At 33.8% G+C, this 22,861-nt stretch overlaps 1 pseudogene; it reads right to left on the minus strand.

The window, feature by feature from the left end:
* Positions 1 to 7,738: 7,738 nt before the first annotated feature.
* Positions 7,739 to 10,546, minus strand: LOC118201845 (AP-2 complex subunit alpha pseudogene; annotated as a pseudogene).
* Between the last annotated feature and the right edge of the window lie 12,315 nt (positions 10,547 to 22,861).

Genomic DNA, 22,861 nt, shown 5'->3' on the forward strand with positions numbered 1-22,861 from the left:
TGAGCACAATGATAAAGCTTATTGTGGTGATTATATGGAGATATATGAGTGCAAAGGGAGGAGATATTTAACATAAACTTTAAAACTATTAACAAGCATTAAAATTAGCATACGGTATGAACATTAGAATTTCGCGAAATTATTTAATAAATGCGAAAAAATTTGTCATTCAGGAACACTCCAAATTCGAGTTAGCAGGGTTATTATTGCTCTATGATGGTGCCTTTTATTTACTTATCATTTAAATATTAGTAACTTTTTGAAATACATGTTACAAAGTGTTCAGTAGAAATAGTTTCTAGGCAGTGGACGGGAGAGTTTTATAATTATTAAGTTTAATATTTTATGTTGCATTATCCTTAGAGAAAAGAAGATAGAAAATTAATGATTACGTAATCACAAATTAAATGGAAAAAGTTCCATACATGTATGTGCAAATTTGACGGAGCTGTCGGTAACTGTTATTTTCATGTGTGTAGCTGGGAAATTAACAGCCATTACTGATTTACCTGCAGCGACAGCCATTAATCGCAAAACAAAAAGCTTCATTACTTTGGTTTTTCTTAAATTTGAGAGAAAACTATTTAGATTCGTCATATGTGTTGATGATCCATGTCGCTAAATTCGTTCCTTTAATCCCCGAGAAATATTTATGTAAAAGTATGGATGTTTATCATTTTTAATTTATAAAAGCATTGCCAAAGATCTTTAGATTCCGTATCTTACGAAGGACATATAAAAAGTTAGATTTATATATATGAACAACCCTGCTTGAACTTCTGAAACTGTTTTCACAAATTTATCTTGAGAAACTTTGTAACTGCTAATACATGTCAAATCTTTGAACTTAAACTTTTCGGACACCCGTTGTAAAGATAATGCTAGACAAAGCTTTTTTCGGAATTTTGGAAACACAGTTAACCAGTAAGTGAACTTGATCCGACAAATACTCTACAGTGGTTTTAGGAAAAAGCTTGGATGAGCACTAAAATTAAGCTTCTGGATAAAATTATTTAAAAGATAGATTTTTATGAAAGAAATAAGCTTCATTGGGCATTCTGCCAGCAGCCAATATCCGTATTTTCTATTGCCTCAGAATGCCACTGAAGGCAGAATTCTTTTGTCAACAAGTATAATCACGCCCGCTATGCTGTTGGTTCACATTACTTATTTTGAATACCTCTTTTACTTTCTAATTATCTGGAGCAAGGTACACACAAATCATAACCGCATTAGTTCAAACGAATGGGAAATTTCTGACTTTGCTCGCAGTGTTCAGCAAAAGTCTTAAGTAGATGAAGAAGTAAACTATAAAAAATGTTGCAAAGAATTTGATATACATATGGGGAAGCTGGGAAGGTTGGAGAAAGTAAAGATTTTAATCTGTTAATTACTGAAGATAAAAAAAATCATTGCATTCTTTTAATGTTTTAGATTTTATTAAGAGAGAAAAAAACTAAAACTTTCATTCTTTGAATTTCTTAATGTTGGTAATAAACGCATACAATATATAAGGAAATATTAGAAAAAAAATTATTTAAAATTCCTAAATTTATCTTTTTCTTTATTTTGCAGATTCTAACGGAAGTTCGAAAGCTTTCCTGATTTTATAATAAATTCCTTTGCTCTATTTCTGCAGCAGACGTACCTGATTAAATAAAAATGATTGAAAGGCTCTCTAGCAGAAAATTAAAGGAATTAATGAATCTAACTTTGTAACGAAGAGAGACAGAAGAAAATATGGAACAATTCCGTTTCGGGAAACGTAAAAAAATTGCTGCAAAAATGCATGTGCAAAAGCGCCAAATCTAGCAAACTCACTTATAAACAGCACGCCAAATCTTGCGACCGCGCTGATTTCAAATTGCGTAAGTTTAGATAGCTCTATATATGTAAGTTGCCAATGAAACACTAATTTAATTTTTTAATTCTGTTTTTGATAAAGCTATGGATTTTACAATTTGAGAATTCCCAGTGACGAAAAGTCAGCAATAGAATTTTTTCAATAATAATAATAAAGGTATCATTCATGATAGAAAATTATGCTTGAACAGTCATGAGATGAAATTATGCTTTAGCGCGATAACTCGGTAGAGAAATGGCGGTGCAGGAAAGAAACTTGTAATGAAAAGAAAAAATTAAAAAACCAAAATTAGTTTGAAGGATCGAAAATCTTCTTCTTTACAGCCGTTAGGTTCATCTATTTTTGGTGTCAGGAAATGACATCTGTTGAATTTTGTGAACTCCAGCTCAAGATGAGCCACTATACGGTTGTAGACTGGAACAGCTGCGTGAGGTGTGTGCCGCAACTTTAATTACTCGAGCTAAGTCGAAAATCGGCGGATGTGGCAAAATTATTGAAGTAGACGAAAGCCTTTTCAGTAAAAGAAAGAATAATGTTTTGACGTGTTCTTCTGCCACAATGGGTTTTCGGCGGATTATGCAGAGAATTGAATGAATGTTTCTTAGTCGCTGTTCCAGATCGATGAGCGAAAACCTTATTGAACATCATAAAGGATAAGAATCGCAGAAGGAAGCGTTATTTATACTGACTGCTGGAAATCATACAAGTCGGATGAACTGCAAGCTGCTGGTTTTGAATACTTTACATTCAACCATAACTACAATTTTGTGGACCCGGAAAGTGGGTGTCATACACAAACAGTAACGGCTGTGGAGCAGTGCTAAATGGCGTAATAAACGCCATCGGGGCACTGCTCGACAGCAATTCAATTCTTACTTGTCCGACTTTATAAACAGACGTTAGCACAAAAAAAAAAAAAAAAAAAAAAAAAAAATATGGCGTTTGGTAATGTTATTATAGTTTGGTAAATCACTGCTTGAAAATTTTCATTAAATTAAAAAAAAAAAAAAAAAAGAAAAAAAAAAAAAAAAATCTTAAATGTTTCAGATTTTAAATTACGTCCAAAGGGGCGTTTTTTAACATTTTGTGTGTTACCTTTCTTTATTAAATATCATGTTCCTCGCACTTAAACCATAAGATCCAGTGCAACAGCAATATCGCAAAATAGTTTTAAAACGAGCATATCTTTAGAATTTCCGATACAGAGACTCACGCGCTGGAAATAAAAATGTTTTTTCTGCACAACGTTGCCATTGCTCGCTTTGAAATCCTTGAGTTTGTTAATCAAAAATTCGTCAAAGTTTTAAAAAATAGGAAATCGATCATAAAACAAATTTCAAATTTCAAATTTGGTCTTCCACATGCTCATATTCGTTGGAGGATTACGTTATTCAAAATTCGATGACTCTATGTACCGTTATTTTATGACAATGTGAGAAATATACATACATTTACGCAGATTTTCATTATTTAATTTCTTCAAATATAATGCAGGACTCTAACATTTTATGGCAACAGTTTGAAAAGTGAACCGACATTTATCCGTCCGACGCAAAATGCCAAAACGAAACTAATAGTCCTTCGGGATTCAAATCCCTTTGGACTAAAAAAAAAACTGAAATTTTTGCTGCTATGTTGGAAGACATCAAAAATTCTATGCCACCCGTTTAATTTCAAGTATATTTAGCCTTTTTTTCATAAATTAAAGTAATAAAAATTGTGTTATATGAAATTAAGCTTTCATTTAAATTATAATCAACAACAATTTGGCGAAGTTTTACGGTTCTCAAAACGGAATTGTACCGAAAAGGTTCATAGACTTGGTTGTACCGTTATACATACTCAAGTTGTAACCTGTAATTTAATTTTCGTGAAGCATTCGCTAAATATTCGCTGTGCAATAATCAGTCACATATATTGCATAGTGTATATAGTCACATATATTGCAAGTATGTTTACAAAATAATTTATATCATAATTCATGATATTTTTCCTATTTAATAAACAGTATGCTTATTCAAAGTTTCCCATATGCAACGCAGTGTTAAGTAGTGAGCATAGATTACCGTTTTCGTGCTCAAAGTTCAAATGGCAAAGACTTTTAAAAGCCTTAAGACAGCCTTTAGAACAAATTCACAGATGCACAAAATACGGCCAATAAAAAATGCAAAACATGTTCATATGTTAAATTTAACATATTCCAATTCTTCGAATATTAATGTATTTAAATTTTGTTTAAACTAGTGAATTTATTCAAATTATTTTGCAAGTTACCTGCTTCGTTTCAATGTAAGATCAAGTAACTTATGTGAATGTTCAAAAAGAGTACCTCAAAGATGTGGAACATATAACGTTTTCCTACCCTATCTTCGATGACCTAGATTATGCCGGCAAAACAGTTTGAAATACTAGTTTGGCGTGACTTGTGACTGGTAGCTGTTTTTCTGAAGTCTAGACTGCTGTTCTCTACATTTGTTCATTTTATTTATGCATGTAAGATTTAATGCTTTAGTTAACTTACTTTTGTAAGCCCCATGTTGTACATTTGTGGCTCACGGGGAGATTGCATGTATTAAAAAATTACTTTGGTTTCTGATCTATAAACATTCCTTTTAGAACGATACAGATATAGTTTATATATATATATATATATATGTAACTGTAATATAGATATAAAGTGTAAATATATAACTGTATATATATATAGTTATATATATTCACAGCATATATATATATATATGTAACTGTAGTATAGATATAAAGTGTGAATATATAACTGTATATATATAGTTATGTATATTCACAGCATATATATATATATATAAAAATACATAAAGTAAGAAAATTAGAACTAATATTTCACAAAGACTAGAAATTGAAATTCACAATTAATCAATTTCAAATAATAAAGTTTATGGAAGAAAACTTTAACCTTTGTCTTTGTGATGTTAGTTCTTTTCTCTAAATTTGTAAATCTATTAAAAAAGTGTAAGCGCTAATAGCTGCTTATTGCATTCCATAATTACAAAACAATTCTTTTGAAAACTAAGCAAAAACTTGCCTAGTATTTTCGTGCATTAAACTGCAGAAAAATTTGAAATTTAGAACTAATGTTTCACAAAGACCAGAAATTGAAATTCATAATTAATAAATTTCAAATAATAAAGTTTATAGAGAAATATATATATATATATATATATATATATATACCTATATCAAATGTACACTCAAATATTTTATCAATTTTACTGCATAAATTGCTTTTCACTCAAAATTTGTATTAGCGAAAATGCTTAATTCAGAATGAGTTCTTTGGTACTCTACTTTGGTTCTAAATACCTTCACTTCACGGAACTATTTGGCCTAACTTAATTTGCCAGTTTGGCATCACCATTATTACTTGAGTAAAAGACGAAACACCTTCGTATTTATTAATTACTGTTCATTGAACGGGAGTTGATTTGTTCCCCTTGAAAAGTCAACTAATTTCCGATTAATAGCAATAACTACTTGCTTTTAATTTAATTTCTTTTTCAAGGTTTGAAATTTTGTTATTCATGATTTAATTCAAGTACCCGTAAAACATTTTTAACAATTTACATTCAAGTTACTTTAAAACAATTTTCGGGATTAAACTTCCTACCTCTGGGTTCACTCTTTTTAGATACTTCTACTAAAATTAATATTAGGAGATAATATAATCAATATTTCTTTAGTAAATATATATACCTATGCATATACACATGTATAACTATATACATATACAGTTGAAAGTATTTCTCCCATCTTCTTAGCATGCCTTCGGGGTGTAGTGGTCAGCACGCTCGACACGAATTCGAGAGGTTCGTGGTTCGAGTCCCGGCAAAGGCATTGCACATTTTTCATTTCTCCTTCTTCGAAATAACCTAATGTCTCTACAATGGCGCCCGAACTAAAAGGTGGTGAATGGTGATTCTTCACCACCAGGCTTTGGCGACTGGATCCCCCAAAACCCCAGTAGCCTTTTAAAGGGGGGGAGTATATAATGTATTTCTCCCGCCTTCTTAGCATGCCTTCGTGGTGTAGTGATCAACACATTCGACGCGAATTCGAGAGGTTCATGGTATGGGTCCCTGCGAGGGCATTGCTCATTTTTCACATAAACTGCTTCCAAAATACCTAATGTCTCTACGCAGTTATAGTAGAACTATACATAAATTATACATATCTCTCTATATAGCACAACTATATATATAGTATAACTAATAAACTCTATCTATATATACAGTTATAGTATATATGCATATATGTATATATACTGTGAATATATAACCATATATATAGTCGTACATATATATATACAGTTATATATTCACAGTTTATATCTATATTAGGGTTACACACACATATATATATACATAAAAATGACAAAAAGTTCAAAGCAACATACATTCTTTAGCTACCAAGTATAGTCAGCTAGTAACCGATTATCGCTAGTTTTCTCTTTCACTTCAAAAGATACTTGTATTCAAATGTTTTTCACCCAAGTTCATTTTTCGTTTTGATTCATATTCTGTTTTAAATTTTAGATATAGTTCAACAGTAAAGAAACGGTAATATATGTATTCGAAGAAAATGTAAATTTTCAAAAAAGTGTACTTTCGAAACAGGACACAAAATTGAAAAGCATCGAGCATATGTCTTTAAAAAGGTTTTATTTCCTATATTGTTCAGCACTGTTTTATTTTCTTATTTCAAATTCGTATTGGAATATTGCAACAAATTCTACCTTACGTAACAATCATAGATATGGTATTACTAATATTAATAAAATGGAAACACTTTTTAATATAATTATTCATGAATTTCAATGCGTGGATGCAAAATAAATAAATATGTTTCGAGGAAATAGGCGTATGAATATTATCATAATTGTTTTGATGAGGTTGTTTCAATAACATAATTGAAAATTTTTCGTATTTACCATAACGTTTCTGTTTTAGCTAACATATAATGTTAAGTTTAACTATAGCAATAAAATTTGGAAGTTTTACTTTCAAACTGTCACGCTCTTCAGACAAAATATTTAAGAATACCTAAAAAAATTTGAGAAACGATAAGATCAAAATCATAATTAACTGAAAATTATCATTTCGATAAAAAACTTCCTCAAAATAAAATGAAGACGAATGGAACAAACATAACTAAGATATGCATTAGTAGATAATTTAAAAATTTCCACCGGCAAAAATATGAAAAATGTAGTTTAATTAGATATTTAACACACAATGCATTTAATTGCAATTACAAAAATGAATAATTTTAAATCCTAAGAACTTTTACAAGATTTTTTAAGGGCGTTTCAATTTTGAAAAAGAGCTACGCGTTAATGCATCGCATGTTTTGGTAACATACGTAACCTCTACTGTATTATGAGTTAAATATGGGTCTCTACTGTATTATGAGTTCAAATCTATTATATACGGGATTACGAAAACTTAAAAACACACGAGTGTTTATAGCCTTAACTATAAAAATGACTATCCAAGAAAATGCAAAATAATGTGTTTACTTTTCAGTTTCTTAACAAAGATTTTCGCATAAAGAATTTTTAATACTTACAATTTTATAAAAGCAGAAAAAATATTCAATCAATAAACTTAGGATGATATTGAATAAATATGCTCTTTTGCATAAGGAAGGTTTCAGTGACATATGTCGGAAATGTTTTAAAGTATTTTTTCCCCCAGTATCCTGCTAAATCTGTCACTAAGTAAGTATGACAGATTCTTAAGTCAGCTGAGGTCCGTTGCAACAACAAACTCCAGGAAAATTTGTTAGCTTCTCTAAGCAGCTAATTTGAATGTTTCAAACAATGATGATTTTGTTAGAAGTTTAAAGTAAAATTTGCACTAATCTTGATATTTCTTTCGAAACGACTTCCTTGCCAGATCGAATCGTGACATAACATAGATTATTATTTTTGCTCCATTCCAGACGCATCAAAAAGCCGTTGCAATAGGTGCTGGTATAAAATATACCAGAACAAATGAAATTCTCGGAATTGTGATCAACGTCTTGCAGCAATGCGACGTTCAATCCACCAAGCTTCATCCTCGTCAGCTGATTTATTATAGGACGCTTAGGTGCGAACAAAACTTTCTTCTCTAGATGCGGATGCCCCAGATTGTTCCATCGTGTGAAAAATGCTTCGGATTTCATAAAAAACGGCTCAAAAAATTTATTTATTGTTAAAGGAAGTTTAATGGTTATTTCTTCTGGGATACCCCTACATATGAAATCTATTGAGAAAGAAGGCCTGTCTGTGAAGACATCTAAACATTCTACTTCAATATCTTGATAAATCGAACAACCGGAATAAATGATCGGTTCGCAAGATTTTAAATCGATGATGCATTGATTTACAATTTCTGAAGCAATTACTTTGGAAGTAAAATTCTGAAACGAGTGCATTGTTTTATTTTTATAGATGAGTCTTAATCGTCCTTGATGTTTCTTGAAATGGCTTTCAACAAGAATGCATATGGAATCATTTTCATAAAGCGTGCCTTTTTGCTGCCATAGGAGTTTCTGTAAATTTGCCTCATTCCACTGAGAAGCAGATGCTATTGTTTTTGTTGACTCGTTCTCAGATACATCGCTGCTTATATCTACCAACATGTCTGAAGCTGTCGACGAAATCTTTGAATTACGCAAAGATTGAATACGTCTACATTCTAGTTGTTTTGAATTTGTTATTACATTTGTCAAAGTACTGCTTCGCCTGCGTGAGTTCACAGAACCGGAATGGGTTCTTCCTTTTGCATAATTTTTGGAACACACTTTTTGGTTTAAAACACTTTCAAGAGTAGATATAGACTTTACAAAGGGTGGCATTTCTTCCAGAACAGTTGCCATATATTCAGGGCTAGCAGTTTTATTTAATTGCAAGTATTCAACTGCTCTTTGTTGGATTTCTGTGTCGCAACTGCGTATAATATAATCAGAATTCAGTATTTTCCATACTTCATTTTTAAGTTCTGGAAACAGATTCGTGAATTTTACATAGGTTGTCAGCAAAAGAGCTTTTGTCGGTGAGGAACAGGTACAGTAATAAGAATGCAGCAGCTGCAGTTGAGTTACTGGTTTCGATCTAGGATCGCCAGCTATCAGATTCCCGAATTCCCCAAGTAAGTATCCAGACAATTTCAGCAAATTTTCACAACAATTTGAATTGTGAAGAGCTTCAAATGCCATTTTAACTGCAAACCCTTGCACTGACTTATTTTCAATAACTATTTGTACAAGTCTAAACCAAACTTCGTCACTTATATCGTCACCAGCAATTAGTATTAGTTTAAAAATAACATTTACATACCAAGTGTAATCTTCAGTGAATTTCTCAGCCAATACTGCAATTTTGAAAAGAGCTCCCTCTTTAAGTATTAAATTCCTTTTCTCGAGGATGTAAAGCAATTCTTCTACTACTTCAGTAACATTCGATGAATCAGAGAAAATGTACAGGAAATCAATTGCTCTCTGGAAGATGCAAATATCTGTTTCTGTACTTAGAGACTCGATAACACATTTAAAACAGTGTTTTGCTACTATCTCCTGAACTTCATCCGAGTGGGACAGCAGACATAGAGAGTCTAAGGCTAGAAAGCACAGATTTGACTCTTTCTTTTTTAAAATTTGGCTTATAATCTTTGCTGCTTTTAGCAACAAGTCTGTCAGGTAACTTAAGTGACAAATTAAAGCAACAGCTTCGAAAAATACTGCATGTTTGGCGTTAAAATGCTCATTTCTTTTTGATTTTGGGGTAGCTTCTTGAGCCTTGTTTAAAATATTTTCCAGGCATTCTATTAGACGAGTCTTTACAGAGATTTCCGTAGGAGCTGGAAACTGCTGGAGAAGCCTTAACAACTTGACACTTAGCCAAGGTGCAGAATTAAAATAATAATTGTAGTCCTGCAGGTCGATGTAAGTTGGGGATGTGATTCTGCTCAACCTTGAAACGGCAAGGGAAACGCAAGTCTTCGTATCAACGAGATTTTTATTTGCCAATGTTTCTATTAAACTAACTGCTGAGGTGACTACACCCATGTGTTGATCGGCTAAAAAATTTATTATGCTTACCTGGATTTCTCGTTCAGCGAAAAGATCTGGTTGAAATTCAGAAAAACGTGATAAGCAAAGAGATGCACTCTGTTTCACGGCGTCAGTTGAATCTGCTGCTAGTAACTGATGCAAAACTTCCTTACCAAAAAGTTGAGCAAAATATAAGTTTGTCATATTTGCTAGAAACTGCAAAGCTAAATTTTGGTAAATAGTATTGTACGAGAAAAGGTCAGCCTTTACAGAATTTATAATAAGCTTCATGAGATTAGACTTTTCATTCATGACTACAGAAATGAATAAGTAACCCACTTGTTTCTCGCTGTATCTATTAGACTGCATTAGATTAACCGCTTCTATAAAACCTATGTTGATATCGTGACCAAGAAGAAATATGAAAAGCAACTTACAGATGTATTTCTTTTTACTATATCCATTCAGTGTCCGGGTACCATTGAATTTGGATCGTATATTCGCAAGCTCTTTATTAATTCTGCTGAGTTCTGATTCTTTGCTGTTGCATTTCCGGATTTCCGATATGAATAAGCTTAAGCCCCGCATTTCATTTTTGTCGATTTTGAACATGTCGTTTTTTTAACATACTTTTTGAACAGTTTCTTTGTTTAACGATCAAACTCTATCAACTTCTCTAAATTTAGCATTCAGACGATGATCAGGATATGAAAAATGTACAGTCATCAGTTTTACTAATCATGAATGCTATTTCAAACTCGAATTCTAATTCGTTATTATAAAATATTTACTAACATGTTGCCACATATAATTTTCAAATATTATATTTATCATAAACAAATAAATACTTTATCATTTAACATTTGCTTAATTTACTATCGGATTCATAGATTTAATAATTTATATATAAAGAAGGAAGTCTGTGTGTTTGTCCTCTAATAACTCAGTCACTACTATAGATATCGTCACCAGACTTTCTAAAATTCTTTTCTGGGTCCCAGAAGAGGTCGATATCCACTTTTATCCAAACAAGGTAGCTAAAATCAGAGATATTAATTAGGAAAGCGAAAAAGCGATAATTTTCTCCCTCATTTTTCCAAGTGGCAACAACCCAAGCTGGAGATGAAAATCTGCTTTATTAGGAAGTTGTTGCCACTGTTCGCTTTCAAATCCCAGAATTTGTTAATAAAAAATTTCTAAGTTTTACGATGTAATAAAAATAGCATTGCCAAACATTAAATACATTATTTCCGATTCCAAAAATCCGTGGGAAGCCATTTCGACTATTCCCATCTTCTTACGATTTTATCAGCCGAAATATTAATTAAAAACTCTGAAAGCGCTAATTTTTGCACTAATTTTTCCGAGTGGCAACAGTCTTGCGCGTTGGAGATAAAAATGCTTTATTTTGAAAGTGTTGCTACTGCTCGCTTTCAAATCGTACAGTTTTCTAATAAAAAATTTGTTACAAAATCTATACATATAAAGAAGAATGTCTGTTGTGTTTATTTGTTTGCGTTATTGATTTCTGATCAATTATGATAAATGTTTTGCCGCATTTAATCGACTAAAATTGAATATAAGTGAAATATTGGATGGAACCTGAGCTTTTACTCCCATTTGATTAGAATAACGAAAATAATTAAAAAATGTGTGCCATTGTTGCTGATATAATGAGAGAGAATGAGCTTATTTTTCTATCAAAATTTTTTACGTGGGTACACAGGCTATTATTAAGATAAGGTGGAGGTACTGTTTTACAAACCTACGGATTTCAGAGGAATATACGGAAGCTCGATGGAATATGGTAATTGAAGTGTAACAAGTTACAAGTTTTAAGTGTGAAGTTTTAGCCTGCGTAAGAAACGACAAACAAAGAGAAATGAAACAGAAGAATAGGGTAAATTCATTGCAGGCCTGGTTGAAAATAGTAAACAGTACGCTTATTGTCTTGAATTTATTATTGGTACTGTAAATGGTTCTTCTTGGATAAATTTAACAGAAGCATCAAGGAGTAGATTTTTAACGTTGTTGAATACTACAAGCAACTTAGTCCCTTTTGAATTTGGGATAACCTAGGAAAATTTATGAGGTTTATCCAAAGTTTCACAATTTTTTGCAAATTAATAATGTACATGTTTAGGAATAGAATCAGTAAAAATAGGAATAGAATCACGACGAAATATACGCAACAAAAAGTGTAGAAAATATACGTGATATTTTTAAACCATAATGAAAAGCAGTGGGTTATAAAGCATAATGATAACAGAAAATAAGTGGCAGTTCGAGGTTAAGTGATTAATTTTCATATTATAAATACTTACGCTCAAGTAATCTTTTGTTAAATACGTATATTATTTCATCATGTGTATAGGTTGCATTTTAAACTCATTTCATCATGTTTTTGAGATTAAATGTTTGTAATACTTTTTGTTCGTTCATTTTCAGTTAACTGAGCAATGGTTGATAGAATCAATCATTAATCATTTTGAGTTAACAGAGTAATAGTTGCTAAAAATCATTATATATATATATATATATAGCAATATGACTCGGAAAAAGTACCAATTTTTATGCTTATTGTGAAAATATGCGGAGGCAGTGTTGAGCTATTGTTTCTAAGTTGCTTCTTTCTGATACTCTGATTATATAGCTAAAAGCGCATGCAATAGTACATGCATATTCAATATCTTGAAAATATCCGAAAGTAGTATTGGTCACTGGATTGCAGAGGGTTGGTCCCAGGCAAGAACTTTGAGGATATCTTATGTTTATATTCTTCGTAAAGATTCCACTCTCAGTTGTAACCTGAATTCTTCTATCTTGTATGTAGGATCGAAGTGATGTGATTATAACAGTAAGATAAGCTACCTTTCCTAGGATTGCAATTGCATCAAGCCACTACAGAGAGTGGAGGGCTGACCTAATGTTTACTGCTATTGCCAGAGATCTTGTTCCATGTTTTGCCTTACTGTTGCCATGTAATCTGCAAATACATGTTTTGTTGAACTACCTGCTCGAAGCCATATTGTTTGTCATTAAGTGCTTTTATTTTTTTCATGAAATAAAATCAATAAAGATCGAAATAAGTAATAAAAAATAATAATCAATAAACATAAAATCGAAATAAAGATCTTCAGTATGGTTCTTTCCAGAAACTTAACGGAAAGGTACTATCTGAAGAAGGCCGGTGTCTTGTCGCACATGTGCTACCACTCAAAGGAAGGTCGCAGTATTCTCCGAATGTCTTTGGCTTATCGAACTGTATCTGCTGCAGAGATTTCAGCTTTTGTTGGCACAAGAGAGGCACAGAGAACGGTAAGAAATTACTTTGAGGGGCAACTCCGAAACAGACATTTTAAAAGGCAATACAACTTAAAAACGACCGCCATCTGCGAATTAAGTGGTATCAATCTAGAGCATATTAGAGGGCGAAGTGGGGTATGTTGTACTCTCAGCTGAGACCGTTGGTGCCAGTGAAGGAGAACAGGTGAGAGTTTGGAAGTAAACTACTGCAGCGTAGACGCATTGGACCTACACCAAGAGTTATAGTCTGGAGAGCAATTTCCTATGACAGCTAGAATACTCTCGTCGTTATAACACAACCTGGACAGCAAATGTTTACGTGAGACTGGTGATTGCACAAGTTGTGCTGCCATTTCTGAGTAATATTCCAGAGAGCATTTTGCAAGAGGATAACTCTTATTCTCTTATCTCTGCTATCATCCAACGGGCTCTACAAAACGTTAACATGTTGTCTTCGCCTTCGAGATCATTCGATATTTTCCCCCCTTGGAGCACTTATGAGACATGATTGGACAACAAATCTAGCGTCATATACGCCATATACACCAGCTATATACGCCGTCGTATATCCGTCATATACACCAGCACACACTATTGTTGATTTGACGGACCAAGTACAACAGGTATTTCAACATTGTGGTTTCAACAAGAGCGGTCATAATGTAGTCTTTTCAAATTTAAAATGGTATTTCTCGCGCATATTTTGATCTGTAATCCTGAAACATTAATCAATTAAATATATTACCTAGGCAAAAGCTTTGATTTCATTTCATTTCTGTAAACTAATTTTATTAGTACTGCGATTTCATTTTCCATCAGAGTATTTTCTTTGCATCTGTGTAAACTAAGTGTATTAAGAAAAAACAGATACACTTTCGAGAACTTCTACATTATAGTGAGATACTTCCCAATTTTCGAGTATTTGAAAAATACGCATTTATTATTTCATGGTATTTATATTACCGTTAACATATGTTGAGTAAATATTTCTAAGCTTACCTTCATAAATGCAAAATTTTTCTTAAGTGCAGTGGAATGTTAAAATAAAATCTAAGAAGAATAAAAATGTATAAATAGGAAAGTTATGCGGAGAAATAAGACTTTCTTTGACATTCAGTGAACTACTTTGAATTACAGTTGTCACCTTTAATACAATACTATACTATTACGAATTTTGTATATATGTAACTGATTTTAGTTAAATTATATATAAAATTGTAGTATCTTTTGTATACTATAACATGAGAATCAGAAGTGGCGAAGCTTTTCAAGAAAAATAAGAGTACAGGTACAAGTCCATTTAACTTTGAGTATCTTTCTAAATTTTCGAGATATAGCCTAGGTAGAGATGGTTTTTGGCGACTAATTTTTGTCTCCAATTTTGGCAAGAATTCACCAAAACTCGCCAAACTTGACTACATTTTGGTCCTGTCCCTGTATTACCGTAATAAATATTGTAATCGAATAAATGTAATTAATCACTATATTAGCTGTAAGCATAATTCGACTCTCATATTGCCTTCCAGTAATTTCGAGAAGCAGGAAGTACTAGAAATATCTCGGCGGCCGGTAGAAAACTTTATAAGGCCGAAGAGAGCATCTGCTCTCAGTTGCTAGTTCAGAGCTGAATTCGGAGTTTCGAGATATCCGTGAGAGCCCCGCCTTTTCGATGCTCTTTGCATTGCGATGTGTTTAACGTCCTCAGTAGTTTCAAATGGTACTACTGATTGTGCTCTGTCATGCTGAGAAGAGATGTACGAGTATTTTTATGGTTCCAGAAAGTAAGTTCCAGAACTGTAAAGTGTTTCTTTTGGTAAAATAAATTTTATCAAGATATCATCAGTTTCGTATGTACGGTTTCTATTACAAACCCGTACGCACATAACAATACTTTGATCACAATTGTTCAAGTAAAGCGTAAGTAATTTACAAATGTCTTAATGCAAATATTCAGCTTTTTTTCAATAGTTTATAAACAATTGTTTGTACTAATATTCACTAGTTCACACTAAAAATACATGCTATTATGATTCAGATTTATTATAAATTCATTTGTTTGTCTATGCCAAATCACATAAGGTGTATTTTCCTAAAGGAAGGGATGCCTTTATGGAGAACTTTCTAATGAAAAGTGCTTCGTAGTCAGGCTACATAAGGAAGAACCCATGAAAATGCCCATAGAGTCCGATCATTTGACGAAATCTGAGCTTGAGTCAAACTATCAGCGCTCAGCATTCTCAATCACCCCTAGTTGGCCTAAAATGGATTTGAATGGATTTTGTCAGATTAAAGTTTCACACACTTAAAAATAAGTTTTCCTATGAAACATTTCAAAAGCCACTTTTCGGTCATAAAGCAACGATTCGATGAAGTTTAATTTATATGAGAACAGTTTGAGTATTTTTAACAGCCTTATCCAGATAATGAAAAGATTTTAAATTACACTAAAAGTGAGAAAAAATGAGTAAATAGATACCCATACAAATAGAAATAACATAGGGCTAAGGGATTATTTCACTTTCTGAATGTGGAAAACACTAAGCATGCCAGAAGGCGTAGAAGTCGGTCATTGACTGGCGAGTAAAGCTGAATTATCGGATAATCGGCAGAAAAAGTACTATAAAAAGGAGAGAAGATAAAAATCGTCTATTAATATCTCTCGTCTCTTGTATCTGTTAGGTTATAGATCCTATATTTGTTTCAACTTATGTCGAAATTTAGAATGATGGAAAATGCTTACGAGACGGCAGTTCGCTTGAGTACAATTGTTTTGCCCTACAAGTCTTCGTAGATAATCAAAGCATGTTTTAGACCTGATCTAAATCTACCAGATTTTTTTTTTAGAATTTAAGCTTGCGGCAATAGTTTGATAACCGAAAGCAACGCTTATTTAAATATTTTGTAAAAACTAAGTGGCGAACTTTTCATTAGGCATATAATGTCTCGGTTTGATTAGGGCAAAACACATTGGGTTTATTATTATTTTATATTCTTTATCTTACTTCTAACTAATTAATCAAGGTAAAACAAAACTGCTTACCTTGTTCCAATGGGTTCGGCCAGGGCCAATGGGCTGAAGTTCCTCTGTGCTGTGCATCTGCAAAATCTTGAGAGGGATAATCCATAAATGATAACTTTCTTAACACAAATACATTTAATGAAGGCGTTAACGGTTACAGAATATTTACATAATGAAAGGTTTAAATGTTCGCACGACGCAGCGTGCGACTTCTCAGTTCCGAGTTCTCGTGATCTCTAGCCAGAGTTCATAGTTCGAGATGACGTCACTCAGCCATCGGATCTCAGCAAGAGTTGAGTTGCAACATCCTCTCGCCCGGAAGGACAATTGCCGTAATTGTCCTTATTACATTCCAGCTCCACCGGATATAGTAATTGCACTGGTCTTTTAATCGTATGTCCATTGGGCAAGCGGACAGCACAGGCTCTCACCTTGCCATCTCTCCCAGGAAAGACTTCCATTATGATGCCCATCTTCCACATCAGCCGTGGAATTTTATCTTCATGCACTAATACAATAGTTCCTTTCTTCAAACAGGTTCCTGTTTTCGCCAGTTTGGAATGATGAGCAGATTTTAAATTCATCAAATAATCCTGCCTCCATTTTCGCCAGATTCTTTCTACCAGTATCTGTTGATGTCTAAATCGACGTGTAAGACTCTCCTTTGTTGAAGTTAATTTAGAGCTTCCTTGTGGCAATGATAGTAATCGTCTTCCTATTAAGAAGTGACCAGGGATCAAAGATTCTGGCTCTCCTAGATCCGAGTATGTAAATGTCAAAGGTCTGGAGTTCAATATAGCTTCCACTTCTGTTATGACTGTCTCTAATTCCCTGAATGTCAAGGATGATTTTCCTAAGATTCTCTTCAGAAGAGCTTTAAGAGACTGAACCATACGCTCCCAAAAGCCTCCCCATAGTACATTTTCACCTCTAGTTAGTAAACCAGCTGGATTATGTTCACCAGGCGTATATCTCCAGTTCAAGACATCTGAATTCTTCTGTATTTCCATCACTCTGTTCTGAACGAATGGCTTCCACCTTTTCACATCACTTCTAATCCAATGTAACGTTATACTAGAATCAGTCCACATACATACAATTAAATCAATGTCCCGAAGTTTCTTTTGAATGTAATTTGACAAGCGCGAGCCTATCAAAGCACCCATCAATTCCAATCTGGGAAGTGATAATTTTTTCAAAGGTGCTACTCGTGATTTTGATGTAATGAAACTTGTATGAATGACTCCATTTTTCGAATAACGAAAATACAGAACAGCCCCATAGGCCTTCTGACTCGCATCTGTGAAACAGTGTAACTGTAAACCATCCTTTATATCCCTTTTCCCAGCACCTGCAAACTGATGTCTTGGTATTTCCAAACTAGAAATATGAGCTAATTCATCACACCAGCTTTGCCAATTCTTTCTGAGATTTTCTGGTATTTCAGTGTCCCATGCTATCTTTTGTTCCCATAAATCTTGTAATAAAATCCTAGCTCGAATGGTGTATGGATTTAAAAACCCCAGTGGATCAAAGAAACGTCCTACAAATCTCAAGATTTCTCTTTTAGTTGGTATGTTATCTATCCTTTTGGCATCTTTTACCAACTCTTCAATTTCTATCAAAAATGTATCATTTGACCTATTCCATATGTATCCCAATACTTTAGAACAAGTCGAATCGTGTGAAAAATCTTCTTCATTCCATACCCTTTGTAAATTCGTTTCATTCGTTTTCCACTTCCGCATGTTAAATCCACCTTCTTTCAGTATGCGTTTAATATGTTCCGATTCCTCGAATGCTTCTGATTCTTCATCTACTTCAGCGATTAAATCGTCAACATACATATTTTCAGTTAGCATGGAAAATACGTTCGGATACTGTAACTTGTATTTGTCAACATGTACATTAAGAGTTGCTCTGAGAAGAAACGGACTAGATGTTGCTCCAAAAATTACCCTTGTCATACGAAGAGCCTTTATTTTGGTTCTATTTAATTTACCATCATTCCATAGAAACTTGACTGCGTTTCTGTCTTCATCAGCAAGGGAAATCTGCAAGAATGCTTGTTCGATGTCAGCTGTAAACGCAATTCGATTTTGACGGAACTTAAGGAGCAATTCCAGTATGTCTGGACACATCTTAGGACCTGAATGTAAACAGTCATTTAATGACAAACAATTCTCCGCATGTGACGAAGCGTCAAAAACCACACGCAGTTTTGTAGTTTCCTTGTTTTCTCTTATAACAGCTTGATGCGGCATAAAATACGTTTTTGGTCCAATTTCAATGTTAGTCTCTTCGGCGATTCCTTCTTTTAAGTACCTATCAATTACTTCGCGATATCTGTCATAGAACTGTTGATTATTCTGAAATCTACGACTTAAACTCTTAAATCTAAATTTAGCAATCTCCAGATTTTCTCCTAGCTCATTTGAATTATGATTCCAAGGAAGACGCACAATATAACGATTGTTTTCAAACTTCACAGATCTTTTGAAATTATCGAAAACTAAATTATCTTCTAATTCGAGTTCCTTATCCGAATCATAATTTATCCCCATAGAATCGAGCTCCCAGAGATTCTTCAGCAACCTAGACAGCGATTCATTCTGTGTATCTTTATTATTATGAACCACAACCTTCATAGTATTCACATTACTTGGGAAAATTCCGTAAGCCCGTTCTGTTCCACTAATGGTCCAACCCAATTTTGTTTCAACCGCTACTAAGGAATTAGACAGTCTGTGAACCTTACCCGTAACTATTTTCCAATAAAAATCCGCTCCTATCAGTAAAGAAATTTTCGGCGGTTTATTCCCTGGTCCCCATTCATCGGAAAGTTGTATACCCTGTTTTTTAATAAGATTAACTATTTCATTTCTAGGGGAATGAATATGTGATCCATTAATGACAGGAATAATTAAAGCTTTTTTTTATTATTTTTTTTTATTGAAAATTTTAAATCCTTGTGCACCACATAGTATTACACAAGGCTTACAGAGGTAAGTAAAAAAAAAAAAACAAACAAATACAACAACACAACACAAAATAAAATAAACTTACAAATTCACAGATGATACGTAAGAGATAAATTTACAGAAAAAAGAGAAAGCCATTTTATGTTGAACAAAAACATGAAGAGGGGGAGGAAATGAAATATTCACAGAGTTTAACTTAGAAATGAGTTCCTTTCGTCCTTCCTTGAGCTTTGAACAATAGAACAACAAATGTTCGACATTTTGCACTTCCCCGAAACTGCATGAACACAAGTCTGTACTAGATAATCTAAATCTCTTCAGATATGAATTGAATTTACCATGTCCAGTTAGAAATTGAGTAACTTCAAAATTGCAGAAAAAATGTTTATTATTCAGTCTGTGAGGAATGGAAGGAAAATATAGTTTAGTCAAAGAGGCAGTAGTAGAATTCCTGTATAGTTCATTCCACTCGAGTATTGTATCATCCCTACTTTTGTTCTTGTAAAATGACTTAGGAAGTATCATTGGAGTAATTACTTGAAGATGTGTAGCTTGTTTTGCCAACCAATCAGCCCGTTCATTTCCTAGATTGCCAGTGTGGCCACGTACATGAGAAAAGATAACATCAACACCTTTATTATTAAGGTCTTTAAGAAGAGCATGGGAAGTCACAATTAATTTATTATACGAGAAGAATTCTATTATTCTTCTCGTATAATAAATAAGAAGGTAATTCTATTATTCTAAAATTATTCCAGGTAATTCTTTAGTTTAGGCATTTTCCTAAACTGGGAAGAAGACTAATGCATCTCAAGTTATCTAAATGCGGGATACGAGGACCACTATTCTTAGGGATTAAAACAACATTCGCTGTTTTCCAGCAACGAGGAAATGAACCAAGCCTCAGACAAGTATTGAAGATTTTGGAGAATAAATTTGGAAACATTCTATGAACTTGCTTCAAAATTTCGTTTGAAATAGAATCAAGACCAGGAGCTTTATTGCATTTAAGTTTTTCTATAACACTATTAATTTCTGACATAGTAAATGGAGGATCTGGATTAGCAACATAATTTAACGAAGCTTCAGCCCTAATCATTCTATGAAACGAATTATCCGTGCTAAAATGGTCCGTGGGAAAGCTTCTGTTAAGAATCTCATTAACAGTTTCTTCAAGCGACTTTGTACAATTACCAGATGGGGGATAAATTCCACTGACTTCAATTCCTTTCATAAAATTTTTCTTTATACCATTCGTATATATTTTTTTCCAAACATTCCTTTCATTTATACTCATTAGGAATTCTCTCCAAGACTTAAGCTTTGCATCCTGGAGCTTTAAACTGTAACTATGCCTTAAGTGAAGATATTTTTGTTTATATAACTCTCTAAGAGTAGGGTTACGATTTCGTTGAAACCTACGTCTAGCAGCGTTAACCTGTTTTCTCATACAATCGATTTCAGTAGTCCACCAAGGTACCTTATGAACCCGTGACTTTTTTAGAGGCATGGAAGCCTTAGATGCGTTATAGAGAATCGAGAAAAAATTTTCTAGTCGAGAGTTTAATGCATGCTTATCCGTACAGCACTCAATAAACTGCAAAAACTCATCAATCGACTGCTTACATGTATTGTAAAAAATATTCCAGTTAGCTTTCTTTACACTGAAGACAATTTTGCTGTTTTTTCTGTCATAGAAAGTGTTATTAGAAGCTACAGAAAGTTCAAACTCAATCGCACAGTGATCAGAAAGGGATTCATAATCTGGTTTGACACCAACACAAAATATCTGCAAGAAGATCAGATCCCACAACCGTAATGTCAATATAGCTTGAACCTTGAGTACTACAGAAAGTAGGACCACAGTCTTCGTTTGAACGAACAAATTATTCATACTTAAAAATTCACAAAGTTTAACCCCTCGAGAATCTGAAACTGGACTATGCCAAATTTCAGATTTGCTGTTGGCATCCATAGCCCAAATCAATCTAATACAATTTTTTGAAGCTAATGCTACATTAATTTTATGCAGATCCAAGTCGATATTTCTATTAGGTTCAAAATAATAGGAAAAAAAGATAAAATCTTGAGTATTGAGAGTAACATGAATAAACACCATATTATAATCAAGATTATTAATATCAAGCAGAGTAGACAGCTTTTGATTTCGTACAATAATAGCAGCTTTAATGGTATCACTATTAGCATCAAAGTAAACCCGGTAAGAGGAAGGCAAGTTGGGAAGAGAGCATTTATAAGAGTGAGGCTCCTGAACAAGAGCGATATAAATGTTAGAATTTTCCATATTTAAAATAAGCTGCTGAGTAGCCATTTTCGAACGATGAAGATTAAGTTGAATAATTTTAAGAACAGAAATGGGAAAGTTAGCCATAATTAATTTGAGAAATTATTCTATTCTTCATAAAAATGTGAGAAGGACAATTTTCCGAGAAAGGCTTATATATGGTCACTTTACTTAACCTGTTCCGCCAAACTGAGTTAATGGCACTACAGGGTTAGGAAGTTATCCTATTCATTGCTAGCAATCTGACGGTTAGGCCGCCTTTCTACATTTTACTTTAATCTGTAGTTTCTTGGATATAATTATTTTCATTCACTTGCTTCATTATCTCTAAGATGCCCTTGTTGCAGTAATAGTCCGTGAACAGTCTATTCACAGGATATGTGATGTAGTCGGAAGGAAAGAACTGCTGTCGAAGGTGCTCTGTCAGAGGGCAGGAGAGCAGGTAATGAAGTGCGTCCGCGTCTTCCCCGCGAAAACCGCAAGAACAGTTGACGTCCCGTCTGAGGAAACGTCTGTAATACGCTGGGAATTTCCCGTGGTTGGTACAGGCTTGGAGGAAGAGTCGGTTGCATTTCAGCCTCTTGAGAGAAGGTATTGGGAAGATGTTGTAAGTAAATCTTCCTGTCTCTTCTTCCTGCCATCGTGATGCCCATGTTTCTTGAAATGCTGTCTTGAGGAGCCTTTTTGCAACTTCTGCGGAAAGCGGAACTTCCTTGTCAATTTCTGGTTTAAGAGCTGCAGTCTTAGCTAGTTCATCCGCTCGTTCGTTGCCTTTCTGCCCGGTATGTCCTTTTATCCAGTTGATCTTTAAAGGTATGGAAGAGCCTAACGTCAAGAAGATCTCTCTAAGTGCTGCCGTGTGTGGATGTTTTGGAGGAAAGGAATTCAGCGCATTCAGAACGCTCATGCTATCTGTGAAGAATGAAGTGTGAGCTGCTGGTTGTGTACCTAACCATAGTGCTGCTTCTTTGAGTGCTAGGGACTCGGCTTGGAAGACTGAAGCATGATCGCTTAGACGGAATTGTGCTTGATAAATTTCTTCATTGTTCGAAAAGACCGTGAACGCTGCCCCTACTCGTCCTGAAATTTTTGAACCGTCAGAAAAAATCTCTCTTTGTTGTCCTGAGGGTGGCGATTTGCACCAGGAAAGGATGGGTAGATCTCCTGGGTGTAAGTTAGGGGAATCTTGGAAGCTTTCTATGCTGGCATATGATAGATGTAAATCTTTTTTAGTGTGAAGGTCCTCTTTGTAATGTAGAAGTCGATAGATTGATCTTTCTAATTCTGCTTTTAGGTCGAGTGGGAGCGTGCCAGCT

This window comes from Stegodyphus dumicola, chromosome 3 (genome assembly GCF_044657685.1).
Source record: "Stegodyphus dumicola isolate Sdum_Otavi_A_Nest chromosome 3, ASM4465768v1".
In the NCBI taxonomy this organism is placed as follows: domain Eukaryota; kingdom Metazoa; phylum Arthropoda; class Arachnida; order Araneae; family Eresidae; genus Stegodyphus; species Stegodyphus dumicola.